This window comes from Martes martes (assembly GCF_963455335.1).
Source record: "Martes martes genome assembly, chromosome: 17".
In the NCBI taxonomy this organism is placed as follows: domain Eukaryota; kingdom Metazoa; phylum Chordata; class Mammalia; order Carnivora; family Mustelidae; genus Martes; species Martes martes.
This window is the reverse complement of record NC_137905.1, coordinates 45,339,675-45,359,583: the sequence shown is the minus strand read 5'-3', so window position 1 is coordinate 45,359,583 and position 19,909 is coordinate 45,339,675. Positions and strand designations below refer to the sequence as shown.

The 19,909-nt window shown below is 57.7% G+C and overlaps 1 protein-coding gene across 5 annotated transcripts in view; it reads right to left on the bottom strand.

The window, feature by feature from the left end:
- The window catches only part of PAK4 (p21 (RAC1) activated kinase 4), a 42,587-nt gene that overhangs the window by 9,989 nt on the left and 12,689 nt on the right, over positions 1–19,909 (bottom strand). For 2 of the 5 annotated variants that reach the window (XM_080827688.1, XM_080827692.1), the window contains exon 2: positions 709–782. The gene's annotated coding sequence lies outside the window, so the exon portion shown is untranslated. Of the gene's footprint in view, positions 1–708; positions 783–1,705; positions 1,817–9,354; positions 9,532–19,909 lie in introns of those variants that run through there. The other 3 variants (XM_080827689.1, XM_080827690.1, XM_080827691.1) reach the window with 3 other exon arrangements.

The following is a 19,909-nucleotide window of genomic DNA, read 5'->3' as shown; positions in this document are numbered from 1 at the left end:
GTTTACCAGCTGGATGTCTACACCCCACCCCCAACCCTTAGACTATCAGCACCAAAGGCCAGATCTCATCTGCCCAGTGAGCCTGTGTCCTACCCCATCCCCAGTACCGTGCCTGGCCTGTAGCCCACGCTCAGTGACCGAGCGATTGTTCAACAATTCTTCCCTCATCCCTGTCCTATGCATAGCCCTTGGGAGCCTCACCCTAACACTCCCACTTTACAGACGAAGAGACTGAGGCTCAGAGAAGGGAGTTCCTCACCAGGGTCGCGCAGTGGGTGCAGCACATACTAGCAGACACAACCACCCCCGCCTTTAGGCTCTGTGGTCTCCAGGTGGCACCTCGGCTGTTACCAGGCACCGTATAAATGCTCACTGAAAGCCAGTTGGAAAACCAAAGGGACCGCGGGGGAGATGCACTGCTGTGTGTCCCCAGGGAGACCAGGGAGGTGAGGGGACGCGGAGTCAAATGGCCAGAGCACAAATCTCTCTCTGACACTCACTCTATGGGACTGTGGGCGAGTGACATGACCTCTCTCCCCCTCACAGGGCTGCTCTGAGGATGACTGGGTTAACAAGAGCAGAGCAGGGCACGGAGCTCGGGCGCTGCTCCACTGTGGTGACTCCGGAGTGCTCCTAGCGGCGTCTGGGGGAGGGGGACCCCGGGTCCTACGCCCCTGTCCCACACCCGGGCCCTGGAGTCCCACAGACCTGGTTTGATGCTGGCTGTGCTAGACGTGCCCTCCGGCAGGTGACGGCTCCTCTTGGGGCCTCGAGTTACTCATCTGGAAGATGGGAAGAAAATACGCATGCATGCATTCATTCGCTAACACCTCACTTCTCTGTGCCCAGCCCTGTGCTGGTGGCTGCTTGGGATACGGTGGGGACCGAGATCAAGATCGCCTCCAACGGCCCAGGGTGGTCAAGGCTGGGGTCAAGGAGGCCCAGACCCAGCCTGAGGGATGGGAGGGTCGGGGGGCAGGGGAGGCTTCCCACAAGAGAGGCTGTGTGAGCTAAGACCCAGAGGATGAGGGGAAAGGCATCGGGCTGGGCTCTTTGCCGGCTTCAGACTGGCTCCCCAGAGCCTGGCACGGTGCCCAACACAGGGCCCGCCCCAAGTGCAGTGAGTCTTGTGACCTGAGGATTCTCTCAGGCGTCTGGGATGCTGCCCTCCAGACCCGGCTCTCTTCCCTCCCCGTGCCATTCTGCCTTTCCACTGGGGCAGCTGTGTGAGGTCAGGAAAACTCGCAGCCAGCCCTGGCCCAGAGGCAGGACCATCAGTGGGTAGCCATCTAGGAGAACCGGTCCGGCAGCAGCGCCCAGTTGGGAGGGGGTGGGGACCCAGCAGACAACCTGTCTCAACTGGTCGGGGCCTCCTGGGCAGCAGGTGGCCAGAGCCAGGTCCCGCCAGGGCTCCCCCAGCAGGTCCAGCTTCCCTGTTGCTCCGGGGTCCCCAGCTGCCCGGATGTGGGGTACGGCGGCCCTGGCCAGGTTGGAGGGCCCTTTGCCTCTGCCCCTCCTCTGCCCCCAACCCAGCCAGGAGCCCTTTCAGTGTCTCCCCCGCATTCCAGCCCTTCCCTCCCACCTCAGCTTCCATCCCCGGCCCCCCATCCACCCTGTTCTGGCTCCCCAGCCTCTCTGCTGCCCTCAGCCTTGTCCCCACAGTCAGACCTTCCCCCATCCTCCCACCGATATCCCACAGCTTCACCTCCACCTCCTCGCTGGGTTCCCAGAGGGGTCCCCACCTGGCACGGCTGGCCTCAGCCCTCACCTTGGCCTCTCTCACTCGGCCCTACCCATCCTCCACCCTGCAGCCCACAGCCCAAGGCACTAAGTCACTCCGGGGAGTAGGATTAACCACGTGACCCCTCACTAAGCCCAGGAGAGGGCGGGGCGACCCTGCGGTGGGAGGAGCTCGGCACCCAGACGGGGTCGGGGTAGGCCGCGGGGCCGGGACTGCCTCCTTAGAGCCCTCGTCCCCATAAAACCCAAGCGGCATCCACACACGCAGCCAGCCTTCGGGCAGCATCCTGCCTTCGGGGCGTGTGACCCCGCAGGGGAAGGGGATGGAGGGACACACCTCCGGATATTTGCCCGGGCCACCCCTTCCCTCTGGGCACAGCACGGAGGGAGGGACAAACAGAGGAACTGACCGTGTTTATAGTGCTCGGGCTCCAGCTCCACCCTGGGGCAGCCTGCAGCTCCGCCGGCGGCGCCCCCACCAAGTCCCCAGGCTCCTGACCCTACAGGGGCCCACAGCAGGGAAGGTGGAGCAGTTGTGACACAAAGCTAGGTGCCTGCACCAGGAGCATGGAGGTGGGCAAAGAGGGGGCGCAGGGGCTCCCCAGCAAGCCTGGAACCCAGGAGTCTGGCTGCTGTGTCCCGGGCCACCTCACCTTCTGTACTTGGGAGCCAAGCCACCTTGGGAGCCCACCGTGGGGCCTGGGGCCAGCAGCTTGGCCAGCCCATGCCTCAGTTTCCTCCTCTGTTAGGATAATGTCGGACCGTGCTCCCTGGGGTTCTGAGTCACAGAACACAAGGCACTCGCCCGCAGTCACCCACCGAGCACCTACTGTGTGCTGGCCCCTCTTCCAAGCACCCCGCCCAGAGCCCCTCGTCTCACCCGCACACGTGACCCACGAGGACTCAGCCACCGTGAGCCCCACATTATAGCCAAGGAGGAACGAGGTGCAGGACACCCCACTCGCCCGGGGCCCACCGCCTGGCAGCAGAGTGCACCTGCGGCTCCAGGCCAGTCCTCAGAAATAAGGGCAGCGACGATCAGAGGGCCGTGCGCACCGCACTCTGCTGGCTGCCCTCACAACCGACCAACCCCAATTCACAGACCAGGAGCCTGAGGCCCGGAGCGAGGAAGCCCCTTGTCCGGGGCACCCAGCATTCAAACTCCGGCAGGTGGGCACCAGAGCCCACGCTCTTACCTGCCTGGCCTGCACGGAGGGCTGCGGGACGCCACTGCTTCTGTCCCCTTCGCCTCCAGGGCAACTTCCTCCCTCCCTCCCAAGCCCACACCCTGCCCTTCCTTCTTTCTTTCAAGTTTATTTATTTATTTATCTTTAGTAATCTCTACCCCGAGATCAAGAGTCACATGTTCCCTCGACTGAGCCAGCCAGTCACCCCCCCACTTGCCCTTTTGGTTCTGCCCTGACCCCTCCTGGGGTTGAGGGTCCCCATCTCCTATCCGACCTGTCCCAGCCCCCCGAGGGTAGTGGGAGGCAGCCCAGAGTGGAGGTTCCTGTTCCCCTTCAGCAAGACAATCTGCAGGGGAAAAGATGGCCACACGTCCATCCCCGCCACCAAATGTACCTCTCCGAGGCTCAGCCCCAGTACTGACATCACTACCTCCAACCGCGAGGGACCCCACAACCCTGCCCAGATGCAGACCCTCAGCTCACAGACTCCCTGTGACCTGGGGGGAGCAGCTCTTCTCATTTCCATCTTGCAGATGTGGAAACTGAGGACCATGAAGGTGAAATCTCTTGCTCAGGTTACCAAGCAGAGCTGGGCCTGGAAGCCAGTTGGATCCACTACAGCATCGACCTCCTTAAACCTTCTGCTGGCCCCCAAAACCCGTCCCTGTGGCCCTGTGGCCCACATGATCTGCCTGTCACCTCTGCCCCTTGCTTGTTCTGCCCCAGCCACATGGGCCTCCTTGCTGTTCTGCAAAACCTAGACATGTCCCCACCTCAGGAGCCTTTGCACTGGCGGTCACCCCCTCGCGGGAACTTCATTCCCACAGATCTGCACATGGCTCCCTCCCTCCTTCCCTCTACCCACGTCTGTCCTCAAATATCCCTGGCTCCAGTCCTGTCCCCCTTTCCCTTTGCACCTGTCATCCGTCTTGCTCCCTGCCATACCCCAATGTCTACAACGTGGCCCAGCCCATACCAGGCACTTAAGGAACCGCCGGTGAACGAACGCACTCGTCTGTACCCGCTACACTACACCCCTGCTCAGACACCTCCGGTTCTGCCCAGGAGGTCCTTGGGGAAACTCCAGGAGAGGGTGAAACAGCAACCTTAGACAGAGGGAATGGGGTGGGGGTGGGGGGTGGGGTGGGGTGGGGTGGGACAGCGTGCAGCCACCAGCCACCAGCCAGGCCACAGATGCCTCTGAAGCCCCATGTCTGATCCCACGAATGCAGGCACATTCCGCACCCTACTCTCAAATGTTCACTGCAATGAAGAAAAAGGCTTTTGAATTATTCGACATGGGGGACAGGACAGTTTCCAGCCTGTCCCAGCCAAAGCTGCCAAGTTTCTAGACACCCCTGCATTCGCTGGCTCCATCCTCCCAAGTTTTCATGGGAAGAAATGATACCCACCCACCCCACCCCACCCCTAACTCTCCCCACCAGGGACATCCACTCTGGTGGAAAAGCGAGATGCACCTGTAGGACAAAGTCATCCGGGGAGTGTGTGTGTGTGCACGTGTGCGCAAAAACTCCTTACCTTCCGTCTCCTTCCCTCCTCCCCCCACCCCTCTGAGACAGGCTTGCTCCCCTGCAGTTTCAGGGAGCTGACTGAAGGGGAACCCAGGGGCCCGAGGAAAGAGCAGGGGATGTGCCAAGTTCAGTCTCCAAAATGAAACACTCAATCAGGAAGGGGACCATGAAGGAAGGCCACTGTTCCCAGCCGGCACTCAGGGCTGCTACCACCGGCTCCCGTCCCCCCTTCTATCAAGACTTTTATTTATTTATTTTTTAAAGATTTTATTTATTTAAGAGAAATAGCAAGATAGCAAGAGAGCGCATAAGCAGGAGGGAGAGGGAGAAGCGGGCTCCCCGCTGAGCAGGGATTCTCATGTGGAGGTTGATCCCAGGATCCTGAGATCATGACCTGAGCTGAAGGCAGAGGCTTAACCCACAGAGCCAACAAGGCGCTCCTGCCAAGATTTTTACCCACTAGCTCGGGGAAGCCCCTTCCCACCTCAGTTTACTATGTCTCCTGGGGCTGTGCTCTGACAAAGGAGGGGAGACCGGCCCCCAGCAGAATCCTCACTGCCCCCCTCCACCCCCCACACCTGTCCCACCTCCACACCTTTGCTCAGCTCTCAGGTGCCCATCTGTACAGACCCCACCCTCCCCAGTCCAAATCTCTGTCCCAGCCCCGCTGCCCTGAGCCTAGTTTCTCCAGGAGTCCCCAGGGATCTTGACCCCAGATGCCATCCTGAGCTTTGGGCCCGACACGTACCCGAGCCCACTCCTTGGCAAACACCCCAAAGGACCCCATCACACTCACACACCCGCCTACTGTTCGTGGCTACTGAGGGCTGCTCTCTGCCAGACTGGGGCTGGGGCTCCTACTGGCAGTCAGAATGGCCAGGAGCATCCCAGCCCTTGTGGACAGAGCTCACATTCTAGGGGAAAGGAGACAGTCGATAAATGAGCTAAATCTGAAAAATACCTAGTGAGTCAGAGGGTAAATGCTGAGAACATACACAAAGCAAGGATCAAGAGAGTGCTGAGGGCCAGGAGAGGCTGTAAGTGTCAGTGAAAAGGTCAGGGAGGGCCTGGCTGGGAAGGTGACCCTTGAGCAGGGACCCGAGCAGGGGAGGGGCGAGGGAACCACGTGGACACCCAGGAATGGGAAGATTCAGTGCAACTGTCCCCAGGTGGGGACGTGCTTGATGTGGTCAGAGCAGAAGAGGCCCAGTGGTGGGGGCAGATCACGTAGGGCATTATGGGCCACGGGGACAGCTCCGTCCTTTCCCCGGAGGGAGGTGGGGCCACACAGGGCTCTGAGCAGGGGAGGGACGTGGCCTGACTCAGGCAGCCACAGGCTGGACTGTGGCCACATGGAGCCCAGGGAGGCGGAGGACGTGACAGCCGAGGGGCAGGCAGGACCACGTGGGGGCTCTGGAGGGAGAAGCGGGCAGGCTCTGGGCATGCTGGAACGGTCGAGGTGACAGGACTTGCTGACAACTGACACCATCTTCCATACTAGCCGCAGCAAGAGCGCCACGGGGGCGGGCGCTGGGTCCGGTCTTGCCCATCACCGCACCCCCAGTGCCTGGCTCGTTCCGTCTACCCTCTCCTGGCCCTTCATATCCCCTGATGCGTCCCGCAGTGATAAGTGTGCCTCACGCTTCCCACAAAGTCAGTGGCTCAGCGCCGGCGTGGGGTGCAGGGGGTGTGTGTGTGCTTCGGTGCCAACTCCAGCCCAGCGTCAGGCCAGACGTGCAAACCAGGCCACCCTGAGCCCTCCCGACCATTCTTAGGTGACTGGGTTGGTGGGGAGAGTCCTCTTCCTTCCTGTTTCCCAAACCAGAACAACAGGGCCCAGAGAGGGGAATTCCTGCCCGGGGCTGCCCAGCACCAGGTCACCAAAGTGCCCGTGCTGAGCTGCAGAGAAGGCCTTGTCGCTGCCCCCTCCACCCCCGGTTTGCCGGCAGCCCCACCTCCAGCCAAGGCCTGTGCTCCAGACGAAGGACCCCAGAAGTTCATGGGACAAGAACGAGGGCAGAGACAACTCTACTGTCAATGACCAGAACAAGGCTGCCTTGGTTAGGAGAGAACCAGAAGCAACACTAAACAAACAGTTCTTCCAGGGCTTCGGACTGGGATAAAGTTCCCCACTGTGCCCTACCACGGCCCTGCCCAGCTGCACTCCGCCATCCTCGGGACCCCACCCCTCCTCTCACTTCACTACACCTGCACTGGCCTCCTACATTTTAGTCGTGGACACCTCAAGCTTGTTCCAGCCTCAGGACCTTTGCACCTACTACTCCCTCTGCCCAGAGCTGCGTGGCTCACTCCTTCCTGATATTTGGGTCTTTGTGCAAATAAAACCTTCCTAGAGGGGCACCTGGGTGGCTTAGTAGGTTAAGTGTCTGCCTTTGGCTTGGGTCATGATCTTGGGGTCCTGGGATCAAGCCCCGCATCAGGCTCCCTGCACAGCGGGGAGTCTGCTTCTCCTTCTCCCTCTGTGCGTGCGCACTCTCTCTCCCAAATAAATAAATAAAAATCTCTAAGAAATAAAACCACATTAGAGAGGTCTTTCGTGGATCCTGACAAAATCTGCACCCCCACTTTATACTTTTCTGTGGCCTTTATTACCATCTGACATCAAATAAATGAGGACCATCGGTCCCCTCTCCTCCCTGGCCTCTAGCAAAGGCTCCCTGATAGCTGGAGCCCTTGTCTTCCTTGCTGTATCCTTGGCATCTAGAGCAGCAGACACTCAGCAAGTGTTTGTGGCACAAATAAACGATGCCACGGCCAAGCGAGCAGTCTGGACCCTGAGGAGGAACAGGCAAGCGAGGTGGGGGTGAGGGCAGACAGGCATCCCCAGCGCCCGTCCCACACTGCCTGAAAGTCGGACCTTCATGCCTAAACAGGAACCAGTCCCAGTCCTGAGAGACCAAATCTGGCTCTTTGTGAATAAGCTGGCCTATGCTCCAAATGCCACAAGAGGTGCCCCCCATTGATCCTATTCCTGGGTCCACCCCACCCCGGGGAGGCCCACTCCAGCCACACTGCCTCGGCTGGAAATGTGAGGACGTGGCAGCCCATTGTGGCTACAGGCAAGGGGCAAGTCACGTGGCAAGAGATGCTGCCGGAAATCCACTGGTCCCCGTACCGTGTGAAATCCCATGGGATGACACAGATCCACGGGTCACCCTGGCCTTGGGAAGCAGCTGGCATCGACGGTCTGGGGCGTGAGGAGCAGCCCTGCTCTTCATGTTCTGGCCAGATGCGCACCATCTCTCTGCACCGGGCCTTTGCACAGACCCTGCCAGGGCAAGTACTCAGCAGAGATGTGCCACCACCAAGCGGGTCTCGCTACAGGTTACTCTGCTGGCACTACCATGGCCATTGCTGCTGCTGCTGCTGAATGCACAGGGGCAGGAACAGATAAACGGAAGAGGGTACTGCGCACACTTCTCTCCTGTCCAGTGCAAGGGTCCAGCCTTACGGTCTTTGCTGTCTTACTTTCTCAGGGCTTCAATTAGAGCAGAACGGGCTGTGCTGTCTAGGAGCCCCCGAGAGGGTAGCGCCCGGGGCCATCCCAGCCACCCTGTGTCCCCAGCCCTGCCCAACACGGGGTGGGGCGCAGCTCAGATAGTGTGGCTAAATGAAGAAAAGGTATTTCCTGGAGCCAGCCAGGCTGGTGCTCCGAGTCCCGAGGGAGGCTGGGTGGCAAGTCCAGCAGCCCCGGGCTCAGGTGCCTCCTCCCCACCCGGCCAGGCCCAACAGGACACAGACACAAAGGGCAATGTTGGCGTCCGTCACCCCCCAGAGGTGCCCAGGGTAGGGATGGATGCCACAACAAACCTGAGAGTGTGGGCGAGCCCCCAGGGACCAGGAAAATCAGATCAGACTCCATTCATTCTTCCCAAAGCAGGGCAGGAAGGTGGGGGGTAACAGGAAAGAGGCACAGCCCTCCTCCGCCATGCAACTCCCTGCTCCACACACAGACACACACAGACACACAGACACAGACACACACACACGCACACACACACGGAGGAGTCCTCAATTCTGAAGCATGAGAAGCCACCGAAGCCACACAGCAGCCTTGGCCCAGAAAAGGACATCCCACACCGAGCCCTAGGTCCCGCCTCTGGAATACCAGCCCCAGCAGAGCCCACTGGAGCCTTGTGGCCTCAGTGCGAGAATGCCAGGGAAGCAGTCAGAAAGAGGGGCCTGGCTCAGAGGAACCTCTCCCAACAGAAAGGCCAGGACAATCAGGTGGCCCACAGCTGGGTCCCTGAAGAAGCCGTGGACCCAGGACCCCCTCCACAAATGGTGTAAAGACCCACACACACACCCCTGATGCGCGGACTCCTGAAAGAGACCCGCAACACACACCAGCAATACACATGATACACACCAGCCACCAGCTCAGAACGCAGGCCCGTGTGTGCATACAGCCAACCCCAGACGCTCCCTAACCGCTCGACGTGCCTGGAAAGGACCTCACACACACACCCAGGTACACTTCCCCAGCCACAGTGTTAGACCACGAGACCCACACACCCTAGATCCACACATAGGAGGAAAGGAGACCCCACAACAGACCTCGGCACGCCCACCACCAACTCCTGGGTCATCCAGGGTGACCCAGTAAGGCACAGCCCCTCCGAGTCACCCCTCTTAGAACCAGACCCCAGGACTGAGCTCCCCCGGAGGCACTCAGGGACCTGGGCAGAGGCACGTGGTAAGTGCCAGCAGACGAAACACCTGCCTGGGAACACACGGAAACACAGCGACATCGCCCCTGGCCCTGACCAAGAAAGGGGTGGTCCCCGAGCATAGGCTGACACCCTCCCACGGGCAGTCCTCCCCTCTCCTTCCCTCCTCCCCCCTCCGCCCCGCCGAGGCCAGGGTCAGCTCACCTCCGCCATCCTCCTCCCTGGACCTGGGGCCACTGTCAGTGGGAGAGGGCAGTGGACAGACAGGCTTCCAGCTGGCAGGGCAGGAATGGGGAGCAAGGGGCTCCCCTGGCCCTGGATGTGAGCCACCCACCTAGGGGAGCTCGCTGGCCCCACACTCTGGCCTCCCTGACTGTGGGTGGTGCCTTGGCCCTGCCCTGGCAGGAGTTGGGTTGCCTGTGGCTCCAGTCCATGGAGGGCGAGGGCGGAGGGCGGAACAGAGGGAAGGAGGGGCTGAGCCCGGAAAGCCTGGGCCACCGGGCCACCACTCCCTGGCAGAGGGAAGGGCTGGGCAGGGACACAGAAGCAGGGGACACGAACCTCAGCCCTTGCTCTAACAGGGTCCGTCTCCCGCCAGCACCCATGCACCCCCAGGGCCAGACTTGGCACCAGGAGCCAGGACAGCAGGGGCCACACCACATGGGGCTGAGTGGCTGAGAGTGGCTGGCAGGGCGGCCAGGTTTGAAATGACAGTTGGGGCTGGGGGGGCTGGACAGAGGGAGGGGGTTGGGGGGGCTCTCTGATGAGGCTGGGTGGTTGGAGAGCCAGAGCTTGCCGGATTGGTCCCCCACCCGGTAATTCCAGCCAGAACCCCAAGAGGGTGCATGAAGGGGGCCTCTCCCCACTCCATCTCACTCTCTCATTAGACACGGGGCAGGTCACAGTGCACCCCAGACAGAGCCATCTCCAGATGTGAAAGTGGGACTGGTGAATGGTGGAAACGGGGAGGAAGAAAGGTGGGAGGGCTGGCTCTATCTTGCCAGCCAGGCCAGGATGCCACTAACCTGAAAGTGAGGGGCCCAACTCCGCAGAGAACTTTCCCCGGGCCAGGCCCTGCTCTTAGCACTGACACGCTTTAAGCCATTTCCCCCCAGCAGGGCCCTTAAGGGACAGGTGTTTTAACAGGCTCACTTTACAATGGGGGAAACTGAGGCCCAGAGAGGTCGAGAGACTTGCCCAAGGCACCCTGCGGGGGGGGGGGGGTCTGGCACCAGGCTTCCCAGGCAGCTGCTCTGAGCATGAGGCTAGCCTACCCAGAACCCCCATTCCAGACAGAGGAAAAAGATGCTCAGACAGGAGTCATCTAGAAGGGGTGTGCACACCCCGCTGCCCCTTTGCCTCACACCTCCCTCCCCCTCCAGATCTTACTTCCTCGGGAAAGTCTTCCCCGGGCCCAGGTCAGGGCTCCCTGGGTTGTACTTATCTGTCTGTCTTGCCCCTGACAGGGGACTTGGGGGGCAGGGAGGTGGGGCTGCCTGGTTCATCACCAGTCACCCTTCAGGGCCTGCCTCAGGCACCCTCTCCTCCAGAAAGCCCTCCCTGACACCAGGCTGGGTCTGGTACCTCCTCTAGACTCCATCCCAGGGCTGAGCCCTCCTGATGTCCGGCTCCCCTGTTCGGTCACATATTTCCTGAGCTCCTAGCACTTGCCAGGCGAGCCCGCTAGGAGGCCCTGATAGTTCAGCGGTGAGCAAACTAGACAGAACTCCTGTGAGCGGCAGGGACCAGGTTCTCAAGTTCTCACAGGCGGCCCAGGACAGGTGCCCAGTCGATGGTGAGTCCGTGAGAAGCAGCAAGTGGCCCAGGCAGGCAGGTGTCCTTCCCCCTCCCTGGCTCTGGCACGTCCACTGAGACCACTCCCACTGCAGCCAACTCCCTGAGGACTTTATCACTGGGACCCGGGAGCCCCAGCTCCAAGGTCCCGGAAATCCTCCTTCTGCCTTCCACCTGCCCATCCAACCAGGGGCTCCCAGCCAGGCCTAGGCTGGGCCAGCGGCTACAGCAGGGCAGGTCTAGGAGACCCCCGAAGTCCTAGATCCCAGGCCACTCCCTCCTCTGGGGAGGTGGGGGAGCGCTGGTCAGGCAACCACCAGCACGGGAGCCAAGTGGGTGGGCCCCCAGACCTTCCCAAACCGGACAGGCAGGTTTGGGCTCTGGCTCAGGAGGCAGTCAGGATTGGGCAGTTTTGAGCCAAGGGAAACCAAGTCCCAAGGGGAGGGATGGGGGAGGGGGGGGAGGAGGAAGTACCCTTTCCCCAGAAGTCGCAGTGGAAACAAGTGAGGGGTGCTCCTGGGGGCCAGGCTTCGGGAGGGAGGAGAGCTTGCCCTAGGATCATCTCACACCGGAACAGACAGTTACGAAACTTTGTAAACATACCCCCAAACCAAGACTAAACCAATAAACCCATGTAAAGCTGGTCACTTGGCTTCTCAACTATTAACAAGCTGCCACATCTGGGCTCCATCTCTCCCCTCTTTCCTTTCCGAGAGAGCCTACATGTGCGTGTGCATGGGTGCGTGTGCACACACACGCTTGCACACCTCTTCTAAGTACATAAATGGCAGCACACCACGCACACTATTCTGACCTCGCTTTTCTCCAAAACAGTCCTTGGCTCCCCCGCACCCCTGCCCCGGGAGGAGCCTAGCAGCCTCCAGTGGAGGGGAGGACACACACTGGGGACCTCGGGAATGCTCTCCCAGGCACACTCCCTCGAACCTAGAAAAGCGCCCCCCTGGGTATGGAGCGGAAAGATCCAGCCTGCTTGCCTCGGGGACATGCATGGGGACGTTTCTGCAACTCGGGCTGAATCAGCCAGAGAGACTGGAAACAAGCCAAGTGCTGGTCCGAGGTGGACCAACGATGATCAGGGATCTCCTGGCTCCCCCGAATGGTGCACGACAGTGAGAACAGACGACCCACAGCTACAGGTGAATGAAACCAAAACGGAAGCAGGAAAACGTGAAAGGATACGTCTTGTGACTTTGTTTAGAAAAAGCTCAAGGCGGGGCGCCTGGGTGGCTCAGTGGGTTAAGCCTCTGCCTTCGGCTCAGGTCATGATCTCAGGGTTCTGGGATCAAGTCCCACATCGGGCTCTCTGCTCAGCAGGGAGCCTGCTTCCCTTCTCTCTCTGCCTGTCTCTCTGCCTACTTGTGATCTCTCTCTCTCTCTCTCTGTCAGTAAATAAATCTTTAAAAAAAAAAAAAGAAAAAGCTCAAGGCTAGACGAAATGAAACACACTGTTTGGGGCTGCGCACAGAGCTGGCAAGACCAAGGGGAAGTGCCAGGCAGTGGGGCCTCCAGAGTCAGGGGAGGCCTTGGGGGGGGGGCTTGGGGGGGTTGGCACCCCCTGCTTCTTCACCTGGGGGGAGGCGGCTGCGTGGGTTTTCTCTCTAGAGTAACCAGTCATACTGCACATTCATGCTTTATACTCAACGTGCATGCGAACAGTTTAAAATTACAATGCTAAAGACAAAGAAAAAAGTATCTACGTCTTAGTGATCTTCCAAGCCTACTCTGTCTCTGAAAGCGCTTGTGGTGCTGCTCGAGCAGCGGCGTGGAGGGGCGACTGTGCCTGGAGCCGGTTCCCACAGGGCCAGCTAGGTGGTTTCCGGCCTTGTGCTCTCACAAATGGCACGGCCATGACACCTGGGCGCAGATGTCACCTCACGGGTGGGCCAGTGCGGCCATGGGCCACGGGCCCAGAAGTGGCCTTGCTGGGGCCAGGATCGTGACTGCCAAGCTGCCCAAGTGAGGGCTGCCTGCCCCCCCGCCCCAGCCCCTTGGCCTCCCTGCCCAGGCCGTCCTTGCCTGCCAAGTGTCTCCACAAAGCCGAGTTCCCTCTAGGGGCCAGGGAGACCTTTGTAAAATCCAACTGATGTCCCTCTCCTGCTGAAACCCTACCAGGGCCCGCACAGCTAAAGCCATCTCCTCTCCAGGGACCCCCACTCCCCAAGTTCTCCCTGCCTCTCCGGGTTCATTCCTTCACCTTCCCTTCCCTGGGTCCTTGGTGGCTGCGGCATACAACCTTCTCCTACTACACCCCACCCATACTGTCCAAAGAAACTCCAATGCTCGGCCACCAAATGCCCCCAGGGCAGGGGGTGCAGCTCTGTCCCTGCCTGGAGGATCCCACCAATGAAATGTGAAATCCCAGCAGAGAAGGGCTGGTTGGAGGGACGAGGGTGCGGGGGATCCAGGCCAGAGAGGGCCAGGAGCCAGCCAAGAGGCCGAGGACAGGCCTGCACTTGGAAATACAATTCTGGCTGTCCTGTCCGCAGAGGACCAGATCAAGGTGGCTTGAGTGGGTGCAGGGACAAGTGACAGGAGGCAGCACTGCTCCCAGAAAATGATGAAGGCGGCCGGGACGGCGGGACGGAGAGGGGGGTGGGGGACAGACCAGAGCTCTGTCTGCCAAGAAAAGCAACACTTGTTGATGAATCAGATACGGGGGCTGAGGACGAGGCAGGTGCCGGGGGTGACCCTGAAACCGGGTAAACCTACGGCACCACCTGCCACACGAGGGAGCCTGCGAGGAACTCCAAAAATGACAGGGCCTCGGGCCCTAGAACAGCTCGGTTCAGGAACAGAAGAAGGTGGAGGTGTCACCTGCCCCCCCCCACCTGCCCACCCCGCCCCAGCTACAGTAATGACACAGTGTGGATAAACACGCGGGTCAATGAGCAGAAGAGAGAGCCCACAGACCCCCACAGATATACACGCTGGTTTTAAAAACACTGATTTTTCTTCTTTCTTAAAACATACAGGATATTTATCATCTTGACCATTGGTAAAGTGCCTAATTCAGCGGCATTAAAGACAGCCGCGGGGTCGTGCACATCACCGTCTACACAGGGGACTTTTTCAGCATCCCCGACAAAAACCCTGCAGCCACTGAACAATGGCTCCCCATTCCCTCCTGCTCCCAGCAACCCCCTCCCCCCGCCCCAACCTCTGATCTCCCGACTCTGTGCACTTCCCTATTCTAGCTATCTCACATAAGTGAGGGCTTACAAACATCTCTCCTCTGTCTGGCTTACTTCACCAGGCGTAACGTTGTCAAGGTCCACCCCATATTGTAGCGTTTTTTCAAAAGCCCATTCATTTCTGGGGCTGAATGATGCTCCACCATGTCTGTCACATCCCATCTGTTGACAGACGCTGGGTTCCTTCCACCTCTTAGCTAGTGAGTAACGCAACACGAACGCCGGTACGAGGGTCTGTCCAGGTCTCTGCTTTCAATGCATCTGGAGGTACACCCGGGAGGAGGACTGCTAGGTAATCGGGTAGTTCTGTATTGAACCATTTGAACAACTACCAGCCTGTTTTCCACGGCGGCTTCACCGGTTTAGGTGTCCGCCCACGATGCAGGAGGCCGCCAGCAATATCTGTGATTCTCCCTTTTTGGGGGAACATCCATACTGGTAGGTATGAAGTGGTATCTCATTGTGGTAACTTACTTTTGGCCAAAAAAAAAAAGAAAAAAGAAAAAAAAGGTATCAGCAACTGGATGGAGGAACGAGCGTTTTCCAGAGCGCTGGAACCATGGATATCCACATGCCCCCAAAGAGACCCTGATCTTAAACCACACACTTTGTAGCAATATGAACTTATGATGGGAGCACAGACTCAAATATAGAACTAAAAAATCTTCTTTTTTTTTTAAATTTATTTATTTGTTAGAGAGAGAGCGAGCGAGCACAGGCAGACAGAGTGGTAGGCAGAGGCAGAGGGAGAAGCAGGCTCCCTGCCGAGCAAGGAGCCCGATGCGGGACTCGATCCCAGGACGCTGGGATCATGACCCGAGCCGAAGGCAGCTGCTTAACCAACTGAGCCACCCAGGCGTCCCAGAACTAAAAAATCTTCTGAAAGCAACCAACCAAACCAACCATCCAGGTCTAAGGCTAGGCACAGAGTTGTTCGACTTGATACCAAAAGATCCATAAAAGGAAAAATTAGTAATGCAGGCCTCATCGAAATTGAAATTTTTTTGCTCTGTAGAAGTCCACGAGAAGGGGGCGGGGAAAGGCGCTATGGATTGGGGAAACGATATTTGCAAACTTATCTGACAAAGGACTAGTATCTGGAAGAGAGAAGGAACTCTTAAAATTCCATAGTAAAAACCCCTAAAAATCCAGGTAGAAAACAGGCAGAAGACATGAGGAGGCATTTCACCGAAGATGATGCCCAGATGGCAGATGGGCCCGTGAAAGGATGGGAGGCACCACGGGCCATGAGAAACGCGGAAGTTAAAGCCACGATAAGTTATCATTACACACCCAGTCGAACAGCTTAAAATAAAAAACAGTGGCAACACCAAATGCTGGTGATGGTGCAGGGAAACTGGCTCATCTGCATGCTGCTGCGGGGGATGAAAAATGGTAGAGCTGAACGGTCTGGCAATTTCTCTACACCAGCAACTGCGTTTCTGGTTATTCGTCTCAGAGAAACAAAAAGCTGTATTCGCACAAACACCTGTAAGCAACTGTTTACGGTGGCTTTATCTGCATCGCCCCCCAGAGGGAACTAGCCCAGATGTCCTTCAACTGGTGAATGGTTAGACTGTGGTACGTCCATACCACAGAATACTACTCAGCAAGAAAAGGACTGAACTACTGAATCGGGCAATGACCTGGATGAAATCTCCAGAGAATGAAGCTACTGAGTTTAAAAAAAAAAAAAAAAAAAGCCTCCACTTAATACCATTTTTTAAAAAATGTTAAACTTTTTATGCTTCATTTTATATCTTAAATTCTCCTTATTGTTATAGTTCTTCACATTATGGTTGTGAAAACTGTTCCATAACACCTCATATTCTCGAAATGCAGGATTATGAAAACGGGGAGTGGTTGCCAGGAGTCAGGGACATGCCAGGGAGGGGACGTGGCTATAAAAAGGCATTGGGAGGGATCCTTGTGATGGAATGTTCTGTCTCTTGACTATATCAATGTCGTTATCCTAGTTGTGGTCTCATACTAACTAGAGTTTTGCAAGATGTTGCCATGGGGGAAACAGGGGTGTTCTCTGTGTTATTTCTTAAAACTGCCAGCAAATCTACAGTTACCTCGAAATAAGAAGTTTCACTTAAAATAGTAGTAATTTATGAAATACACCAGACCCTTTCCCACCTTTTGGCCTTTGAACACTCTATTCACTCTCCCTGGAACACTATTCCACACGCTAACTCTTGCTCCTTTCTGCCCTCGGCTCAGCTGTCTCCTCTTCCAGGAAGGCTTCCCTTATTTCTTAGGCCCAGTCCTCTGGACTTCCTCCACCACAGCCGTGACAGTGGTTTGTGGTCCCCCTGAAGTTGCTCTGGGCTGTCACCACCGGTGCTGTGTCTGTCTGTCTCCGTCACTGGACTGCAAGTTCCATGAGGGAAGAGCATGGCAGGTCACCAGCCCTTCGCCAGGACAGAGCTGGAGGCAGAGGATAATACCCACAGCTAGCACTCATGATGAGGTTTCTAAGTGCCACTCTCTCTTTTTAAGTGCTCTACGTGAATGAAATAACTTTTATACAATCCCATTTATCGTGGGGAAACTGAGGCCCACAGCGGGAAGCCACCACATGCCAAAGGTCACCCAGCTAGTAGGTGGCAGAGCCGGGAAGCAGACCCAGCCTCCGCATACAGAGCCTTTGCAAGTACTCTCCATCTCGGAGGGCCTCTCCATGAAAGGCTGGACGAGCCTGGCTAAGAGGGGAAGCAGAGGGGTCCAGGGCGCAGGCCAGAAAGAGATCACCCGGCCCCCAGCCCCCATCCATTCCCACATGGAGGGACAGGCAGACCCAGGATGATACCAGAGCCCCCTTTATCCCTTACAGGTGCTCAGGGGAGGACCCCTTATGTGTCAAGGGCCTGTGACCGAATCTCTTTTGGCGACCGGGAAAGCCAGCAGTGCCCTATATCAGACAGAAAATGCCCACTGTCACGTGAGGCGGCAGTTTCAACCCCAGAGAGTTCCCTCCTGATGCCCCACCAGGGCTGGGCTGCTTTCATCTGGCTGTTGGGTGGATGTGGTTCTGACCCACACTGGGGAACATTCCTATGGGCATGGGACTTCAGTCTCCGTTATCCATCTGGAGAAACCTTGAGAGAAAAACAGAGTGAGTGACAGCCAAGTGCTCGTGGTCTGGTACCATCAAAAGCTGAGCAACGTGGGAGCTGGTTTAGGGAAGTGCGAGGGCGGGGGCAGGGGGGAGGCGCGCACACCTGCAGATGGGCACCGCGGGCTCTAACCAGGGCAGGAGTGTCTTCTCCCACAGCTGGGCAGAGTGCATAAGGAGGGCTCCGCAGCTGGTCAAAGCCTCTAAGGTGGGGTCCGTCAGGTGACTCTCTGTCCCCCTGGGGGAACTGGACATCTCTCATGAGTCACCAAAATAGAGGCGACAATTAAAAGGAAAAAAGGGGGCGCTGAATTTATTTGCCAAAGCTGGAAAGAGCACATGAAGTAGGGGCCTTTTGAGGTGCTGGTGATGCCTGTCTTCTTGATCTGGGTGGTTATTAGATGGGTGTACACTTGATCGTGATAATCATGAAATTTAATTCATGAATTCATGAAATTTCAAATTCATGAAATTCAACGGGGAGTTACATATATTCTCCACGTGTGTCCTACTTGACACTTGTAGCAAACACCAGGGGCAGCATTTCCGACAGCTGGGAGCTTTGTCTCTACACGCGTGTACCTTCAGTCTCTCTCTCTTTTGAGCCCTATCTCTCAGCACACATGCACACACATGCATGCACACATGCACGCACACACACGCACAGCCGAGAGCCACGAACTGCTACCACCATCAGAACAGCAGTCCTCTTTGGCCGCTTGCAGCTCTCGGCCTGTCTCCTACCAGGGAGATGGAGGCCTGGAAGCAGGCAGCCCTGGAGCCCTCCGACGTGGCCACAGCCCCATGCCTCTCCACATCCTGGGCGCTCTTGTGTCCTGTGGGAACCACACTCCTCAAGGAGCCTGTCAGGCCACAGGAACATACCCATCCATGGTGTCCCTGCCCCGACCTGCCCTGGGGCCCCAGCAGCCCACCACACAGAGTGGAAGGAGTTATTTAAGATTTAAAGTATCCCCACAGTAGGGGCAGCCCCTGGCTGGCTCGGCTGGGCCGGACGCTGGAGACACAGGTTGGTGGCGAGACTAGCTACAAAGCGTTCTGTGCGGGCACCGTGCTGGCACCAAACAAGGCAGCGAGCAGGGGGCTGTGAACACCCCCATGTGGCCGGGGAGGAGACCAAGGCTCAGCGAGGGCAGGTGCCAACCCCAGGTCACACAGTGTGTATTGGAGCCAGGAGTCTGTGGTAGGTCGGACCTGGGCCCAAGTCTGCTCACTTAACCATGTTCCTGTCTCGCTTGTCCACGCGCTCCAGGACTGTATTCTGCACTTGCTGTGTGCCAGGCACAGTTTTAGGCACCAGGGACAGATCAGTAAAGGAGACAGTGGCTCCTTCTCAGAGCTGACATTCCCGTGGGGGAAATGAGACAATACACAAATCAACAGAAGGGTGTGCAACCAGAGGGAGAGGACAGAGAGCACTGGAAGGGCCTGGAGGGGCATGATGCTGGAGTCAGACCAGAGGGCCGTGAGGAAGCCGCGGGGCGAGCCAGGGAAGCAAGATCAGGGCAGAGGGAAGGGCCGCCGCGAAGGCCCAAGGACTGAAGCAAGCCTGACATGTGCCAGAATGTGCAAGCGGCCAGCGTGGCCAGGAGGGAGGCTAGGAGGGGAAAGTGGTGGAGCTGAGGTCAAAAGAGGCCTGTGCTAAATGTGGAGGAACAGCGTGCGCCACTCATCACGCCCTTTTCTGTCCGCTCTCCGTCTGCTGGAGTCCTGACCACAGCCCTCCAAGGGAGGTGCTGCCCCCATCACTGTCTGGAGGGGGAAGTGGGTGGGGCAGGGGAAAGCTCCCCAGGGCAGCTCTGCTGGTCAAAGACACAGCCGGTTTAGGAGAGCAGCTCTGTCCTGCAGGATAACCACCAGGCCAGCTGAAGCGGCTGGAGTCAAGGATGGGGTGGCTGGGGGGCAGAAGGGGCTCGTGGCTGAGGGCCCACGATCCCAGCAAAGCAGGAGCCCAAAGCCATGTACTCCTCCGACAGACGGTTCTTGGAAGCTGGAGGCTGACACTCCACCCGTGCCTCCCGGGCGCCCCCGCAGTTCCCAGCCCTCGGTCCTCAGGCCCCCCGCTGCTCAGTCTGGTACCGGTATGACTGCAAGCAAGGGAAGCATTTTTCCCCATCTACTGAGTTTTTAAAATTTAATGGAATTTACTTTATTTATTACTATTATTTATTAATTTATTTATTTATCTTATTTTACATTTTATTTATTTTCTTCAGTGATCTCGACACCCCACATGGGGCTCGAACTCACAACCCCAAGAGCAAGAGTCGCATGCTCTACCGACAGAGCCAGCCAGGCACCGCCTACATTTATTTCAAAAGTGACCCAGATGCTAATGTTGACCTGAGGTTCATACACACAGCACCACTCGTAAAAGAAACAGCACCTGAATATGATCGAGCTTCCAGACCCGAGTCCCTGTTTATAGGAAACACGGGGGACAGAGGAACAAGTTGAATGACACCACAAGGATTCACGGCCTGGATCCCGACCATGGAAAAGTCAAGGGGACAAAGTCTGAGCGTCTTTGGCAGATACACAAGGCGAACAGCAAGCACACGGAAAAACAGACACAAGAAATCCTACAGAAGACTTATGGGAACACCCGGCA